We start from the raw sequence: 8,039 nt of genomic DNA, 5'->3' as shown, positions 1-8,039 counted from the left end.
TTTTTAATGCCTGGGAAGTCCTTACTTTTTTTTCCTCTGGAGATATAGTTACTTGTAACAAGTATATAGTCATCATGTTTCTCTCTTGAAAACCAAGCAATATTTTATTTCATATCAACAACCAGTAGGTGGGGTCAACTATAAGGATCTCACGATGCTATTATGCCCTATTAACAACCAAGTCTTTATATATGTTGTTGATTAGAAAATCTCGTTCAATAATCTCATTAAGCGTTCTCTTGAATCTTCCTCTGCCTCTTTTTCATGACTCTAAATTGTGTGATATACCTTTCTTACTGTGCTTCCAATGGCCTTTTCTGTACATGTTCAAATTATCTCAAACAATGTTCAATTATTTTCTCTTTGATAGGTGTTACACTTAGGGGTGTGTAATTTGTCCCGTCCCGGTCGTCTCATCCTAGTCCCGGTGAGTTTGGGACGAGACAGGACGAGACAAAAAATTTTGGGACAGGACAAGTACAGGACGGGACGGGAACAATGACTCCCGAGGTATTTTTTTTAAAAAAGTTATTTATTAATAATTATTATTAGATTATTTAATTTACTTATTAATAATTATTATTATTTTTATAGTGATTTTTAGCTCTTAAGTTGTAGTATTATCTTAACAAAATCTCATTCCTCAATAAAATAATTCATAAAGACTATATAGTGTTTTTTTCCCCTATATTTTTTTACAGCATTATTTTTACATCTTTTTATATTATATAATTGAGTTTTTTACATAATATTTTTTTATGATTTTTTTAACTTTAGAAATCCAATGAAAAATAAGCATTATAACATAAAAAAATTCATCTAAAACATTATTTTTTTTTAAAAAAAAAAGGGGTAGCGGGACGTCCCTGTCTCGTCCCGATCCCGACGAGACCGGGATGGGACACTGGACAAAATTCATGTCCCGTTCCGGTTCCGTGAACACTTCTAGTTACACTTATTCTTGCTATGATATTGTCATTTAAATGTTAATTTTTTTTTTTGTATGACCACAGAGTCATTTTAACATTCTCATTTCTGTCGCTCTAATTTTACGCTCTTGCTTTTTTCTTTAAAGCCCAACATTTCATTACCATATAACACCGCTGATCTTATTCTCATGTAATTAAAAGATGAGACACTGTTGGCGTGGCTTCCCAATCACATTGTGGAAAGGACGTTAAAATGGTTGGTGGGACACTTCCTGTCAGCGGGGAGTCCTGTTTACACACGTGAATAGGAGACAATCTCAGTGACATCTTACACCTACATACAAAGGTTAGGTTCATGTTGGATGTATTGCTATCTTCGTTCATTATATATTTCAATTCAAAGGAAAAATCCAAAGTGCTAGCTCTTTATCAAACTGCATTAAAAATAATTCTTTCAACGTTATCCTTTTTCTTTTCCTTTTATTTTATAAAGTTGGGATGACTGAGATGAAAGATGTGGATATAGATACTTAGTTATATAAAAAAGTTAAAATTTATAGTGAACATACATGTGAGAGAGAGAGTTGGTGTAGTGCCTATTGAAAAAAATGATAGAAAATCCTTTAAAGTAATTTGTACGTGCACAAAGACAGCTATTAGAAGTGTCAGTAAATATAATAGATTAGACAGTATAGAATCTTACAAAAAACAATAAAAGAAAATTTAGTGCAATTATTGAGGGAAACCTTTTAGATAACAATTATTTAAAAATTTAATTGTTGATAGAGTATAATAATATCATTAAATCCCTTTAATCAATTTCATTTAGTGAAATCAAGCTTGTTACTATTGTTTTTATTGTTATATTAAGAAGAATGAACCAGGACACATTCTACAATAACATACGCCTGTGACTGAAGGATTTTGGGAGAAGCAGCCAGGTGCCAATGCAGTAACATGCCATTGGCTCAACATTGTCTGTTTCATCCATCAAATTCGAACTGTTACCCTTATCTAAGAAGATCCAGTTTCTTTCACTTAACTCAAACCGAAAGTGTTTGCTTTTCCTATTTGAACAAGAAAAAAACAGTGCATGCTTTTGAGCAGAAGCAGGATAATGGGACCCTTTATTACTGCCCTTTTTGCGGGATTTGGATTTGGGAGACACCATTTGATTTGACTAGTCATAACTGAAAACTACTCGACCCGTTAGGCCTTCCCCCCTTGTTCACTTAGTGGGCTGCTCCGTTTCCGGGGGACCTTGTTTATTCGGTGACTTTATCTTCTCAAGTTCTAAATATGTAGTGCCCTCACATCAATTTCCTTGTATTTGGATGTACAATTGTAGAGTTGTTCTTTGAAAAATTATACTACCTCCGGTCTTTAATATAAGATCATGTTTTACTTTTATGTTGGTGCTAAATATAAGACCACAATCCATTTTGTCTCTCACATTTACTCAATTTTTTCCAAGATAGTCCTTCTAATAATTATAGTTTTAGTTAATATACTTGATTAGTAAGGATATTTTAAAAAAGACAACACCTATTTATTTATTATAAATAACTAATTTAACTTCTTTCCTTAATTTTCTCAAATTAGTCAACTAGCTCTTATAATTAGAACCGGAGGCAGTACTAACTAACTCTAGCAGTTAATATAAGACTTAAATAACCAATTTAAAAATATTAAAAAAATTAGTTAAATTGATTATTTGTCACAAATGTGTTGGTCTTCTTTAGCTATAATTTTCAATTATGTGTATTAAATTATTGAAATTATTACTTGGTGAGAACCCCTTACAATTAATAAGGATATTTCAAAAAAAAAATACAAACAAAGTAAATTAAGATCTTATATTTAAAATCAAATTCAATACTCAATTAGTTTTTAGAAGTTATTTGGGTACTTTTTTCAAATGTTGAGAAAAATCATCCAAAAACAATTTTTTAAAAAAATTACTTTTAAATTGGAAACCATCATTTGGGGTATGAAACCATGGTTTTCCAAAAGTGAATTTCTTTTTGTTTTTAGAGGTACAAAATCATGGTTTGAGATATAAAAATATATTTAATTTTATATTTTATAAATATGTAGACATTTAATTATTATTTATATAAATAATAAACTAGTCTTACTCAATAACTTATAAGAGCTAATTAGATATTTAATTTGATTCTAAATATAATATATCAATCCATTCTGTTTCCTATATTTATACATTTTTCCCTCAAGTAATTCCAATGATAATTACACGCATTTACAAATTAGTTATTTAACTCTTATATTAAGAATCAATGTAGCATATTTATAAATTCATACACGCATTAATTACTAATTAATAATATTTGTTCACATATTATTTATTATGTTGGCAAAAAAAGTATTTTTTACAAATTTATTATTTCAAACAAAGATATAAATTAAAGTCTATCTTTTATGTAATTATTATATCAACTTATATTTTTTTTAGTAATTTGTACATGAAAAAAGTAATTCTGATAACAACTATCTAAATAGTCTCACTTTATCAAAATCACTTTTTATACAAAATCTAATTTTAAAATAACTTTTTTTTCAGGCACTATTTTTCAAATCATAATTTGGTTTTATTCAAATACCCCCTTATACTACCTCTGGCTCTAAATATAAGAGTTAGTTAGAAATTTAATGGTATAACAACAAATCTCATCTTATTAGTTGGGTTTGACAACATGAACTATCTTACACAGTTGTATCTATGAACAACCAACTATTCAGATGTATTGTTTATTAAAAAGTCAGCTTGGATCAATTACCTTTTTTTTTTTCCCAATGATCTTGTTGATTTCCTCTAACTTTCATCACATAGATGCTACACTAATTCTTTTTTATATATAATCATTATGAATTTATAATTGCATATTCATCTCAACAACCATAGTTCGCTATCTCATTTTGTTTTCTTATCATTCTTGTAAGCCCAATATTCACTATCTTATGACATGCGTAAAATTTAGAAATAAATCAATAGTCATGTTAAAGAAATACAAAAATAATAGAATTAACTCATTCTATTTCTGAGTTAAAACACATTCGGGTATCTACAGTTTTTTTTTAAAGATATTTTTGGAACAAAAATGACCATCAATCCTTTATTTTAATATATTACATTATTGGTTATTGACCTGCAGTAATGGAAATCCACCTGCTAAACAACTGCTCAAATAATTTTTTAGACGTAAGATTTTTATTCTTACTGGGATAAAGTTAATATCAATGGCGACGAGGACAGGCTATCCTAGTAGCAGCATTAACATATTTATATGTACGGATGGTTAACCTGTTTTTTTTTTTAACTTAATATAATTAAATACACGCACATATATTATGAACACCAATCCCCCACCTGATATCTCATCTAAACATGGCAAGTAACAAGGCTATACAATGGACAAACCAGACTAGACCAGAGCCCAACCCAAAATCTAATCTGATTTTTAGTTGGGTTGGATTTGGTAGTCTGTGGTCTGATTCAGTTTAGTGGTGACCCGAGATCGGATTGGATCAAACTTGGTCTACCAGACTGACGAATTGGTCCAGATAGTCTAGGTTTCCAATTTTCTTTTTTTTTCCCCCCTTTATGGGAAGTAAAATTTCAACATCATAAATACAATTTAAGACAATAAAAAACACTTATAATCATGTAAACTCATCCTAAAATATTAAGACTTCATTATAAATACATAAATTTTTTTAAAAATATTCAAAAAAAAATAAAGGTAACATCTAAATTACAAATTATTAAAAAAATAAAAAAATCACCTCGACTGGACTGGACCAGTCCAAGTGGTCCTGATTACTTGGTTCGAAACTCTGTCTAGCCCGACTAGCCAGTCTAGTCTAATTTCACTATATAGTTTATTTAGACTGGATTGGATTGGACCAAACCATTTCAGATTAGATTGGATTAGACCAGACCACTAGGTTTTTGTACACCTCTAGTAAGTAGCATTGCTATGAGACAACTAATAGATCAATAATAGAAATGTGAATAAAAATAAATAATGACACTGAATAAATAAATCTCCAAACCAACCATGTTAGTAAATGACTACATTGATATTGACTATCACTATAATAATGGCACGTCATAGTTGGGAACGCGCCCGCACACGGATACGAAAGCATGAAGAATATGAGGATATGGGGAGAAAGTCGGCAGAAGATAACTCAATCTTATCACAATTTCCACGTCGGCCGTGAAAGAGATGGGCCGCCGAGTAACCAACCTAAGCCCCACGAATTATAATCATTTAATATTTGCACATGTTTTGATTTTGTTTTGTTTCAATTAATAAAAATAATAAGGACAACAAATGCCACGTGGCATGATCAAGTCGCGGCAAATATAAGCTAAAATCCGCGGCGGTGGGGACCAGCGTACGCTGTATGGGGGGCTACGTGCGTGTCACTTTGTCTCTCAGCCCGTGTCACCCTCGAGTCGGCTTTATTAGTCGGTCGCTTGTTTAAGATACTGTGCAACATTAACTGTGAGAACTTTTTTTCTGAAAAATTTTAAATCTTGGATGATCTTTTCATGAAGCCAAACCTAGTCCCCATTAGATATTGTGCTCTGATTGATTTGGTTAGAAGATTTGGATAAATTAGATTGAATTAGATTTTATATTTTTTTTCTTATTAAACCTAAAATGAAGTTATTTTGAGTTGAAAGAAGTAGTCTGTGAGATTTGTGCTTCAGTATAAATTAATTCTTTTTTATTTAAATATTAGTTTTTTTTCGAAGTTATATATAAATATCTTTTTTTTGGTTATCACTACCTGATTAAGTGGAGCATTGTCAGGCTTCTTTTAAAGCCGTTTCTTATGTTCATACGGATTCAAACTTGAGATTTGTGCTTAAGTAGTAAAGTCTTTCTATTAAGACTAATGGCAATTAGTTTTTTTCTCTTTCGTTATTTTTACTTATGTTTTAAATTAATTGTGATCATAAATTTTATTGAGAAAAGCAAGTAAATATTATTGAAAACGTCATATTATGAATTAATAAGCCGATTATCCTTTAATTTTGCTGACATTAAAAATCAATCAGTCAGTGAACAGTAATATTTTGTAAGGGAAGTGTCTATCGGTTCGTTTGGATTGGCGGTAAAAAAAATAGTTTATTTCTGATTTGACTTTTAAAAAAATAAAATCAGGTAAAAGTTAAATTAGATAAGATGAATTGTGTTTGGATTGGAGTTTAAAAAAGTTAGTTTGTAAAAGTAAGATTGATAAAATGTTGTTTGGATTATGTTTGAGTAAAAGTAAATTTGTTTGTAAAGTTACCAAAATGGGTATGAGTTTTAATAAATAATGAAACATGATTAAAAAAACAATTTTACATAATAAAATGAATTTAAATTAATTTAATATGAAAAAGTGAAATTTAATGAGTGAAGTGAATTTTAAAACTTTAGAGAAACCATAAAAAATATTTTTAATTTAAAACAGGATTAAAAATAAATCAGTAAAAATTGATTGAAAGCATAAGGAATATGTAGAGAAAAGTATAAGACAACATAAATATAGAGGTAAAAATGTCTTTTGATTTTGAAAAGTTACTTTTGGACAAGCAAGATAAGTCATAAGCCTTATAAGCCTTAAAAATTAACTTATGACTTAAGTGGCTTTTTGAGGCAAAATGATTTCTAGCCAAAAGTGATGTTAAACATGATAATATAACTCAATCTGACCTTTGATCTCTATAAACTACTTTTATCCTCCCAATCGCTCTAGCAAATAGGTCCTATGTTAGTATCCCTAATTTGATCTTAAATCAGAATCAGTTGGTGGTTTTTTCCGTATTGTTTTATTAAATAAATTGACTTTTTAAAAAAATCAGTGAAGAATAATAAAATTTGATGACAAACTTAAACCAATCCAATACTTTAAACCAATGCTTTTCCCAAAAATCAAAATAGAGTGTATTAAGGATATAAACTTTACAATAAGTTTATCCAACACAGCGTTAACATAAATCGTAAAATTTACAACAAATCACGAATCTAATACTCCTCTTATTCTTAACATATAACCTAATTATTAAGTTTATTTTAGTTCTAAAATGTAATACTTATTTTTTATAGTTATTATTTTTTCTAAATTACTTTTATAAATACTCCATCAACTATAATCAAATAAGAAAGGGGGCATATTAATAAAAATAAATATAGTATTTTAAGAAAAACATATCATATTTCTTACAATTAACTAACTCACATACTTTTTTAATATAACTAAATTATTTGAATATATCTAATGTTAAGGACTAAAGAAGTAGCAGTATAAGTTACAAATTTATAAAATACAAGAGATAATAATTTTGGAATACCTTTTGGTGGAACTCTTTATTATCAAGAGGGATTTTTTGGAAAGACGGGAGATAAAATGAATTGAAGTTTTATATTTAAAAGTAAATACAACTTCTCAACTAACTTTTATGCTAAAGATATGAGGTAGTAACTTATCATACATATTTTAAAAGGTAATTCTTACCTAAATTAACTATGATCACCAAATTATTAATTGAGTTGACAAACCAAACTAAAGGTATATTTGGATTGGCATTAGACAAAACTGACTTATAGTTCAACTGACTTTTGCAACTGAAGTTAGAGTAAAAGTCAGTTAGGGTATGTTTGGATAGGTATTTTTAAAAAGTCAGTTGAAAAAGTTAAAAATTGTTTGGATGATTAATAGAAAAGTTAGTTTAGTTGTAAAATGACTGAAAAGAGTATGAACTTTATTGAATAGTAGTGTTTGAAATTTTATATTTTTAATGTAATAATAGTTTAAAAAATACGTAAAATTATTATGACAAAATATAATAGTTTATTTGTGAAATTATAAAATAAAATATCTCTTACAAAGAAAAATTTGAAAACACATTGTAGATAATTAATTAAATATACATAATGGACAAATATGAATATAAATTAAAATTCATTTGGTCTGAATAAAAGCTTATTATACTAACGAAGGAGATGAGGTAGAGGGAAAAATGTGAGGGTAAATCTGGGATGCTTATTTTTAATAATCATCGTTTGAAACTGTAGTTTGAAAAGTTAG

The sequence above is a fragment of the Neltuma alba genome, unplaced genomic scaffold (genome assembly GCF_004799145.2).
Source record: "Neltuma alba isolate B1F8T4 unplaced genomic scaffold, ASM479914v2 tig00006832_pilon, whole genome shotgun sequence".
NCBI classification, from domain to species: domain Eukaryota; kingdom Viridiplantae; phylum Streptophyta; class Magnoliopsida; order Fabales; family Fabaceae; genus Neltuma; species Neltuma alba.
The sequence above is the reverse complement of the archived record's forward strand: the minus strand, read 5'-3'. Positions refer to the sequence as shown.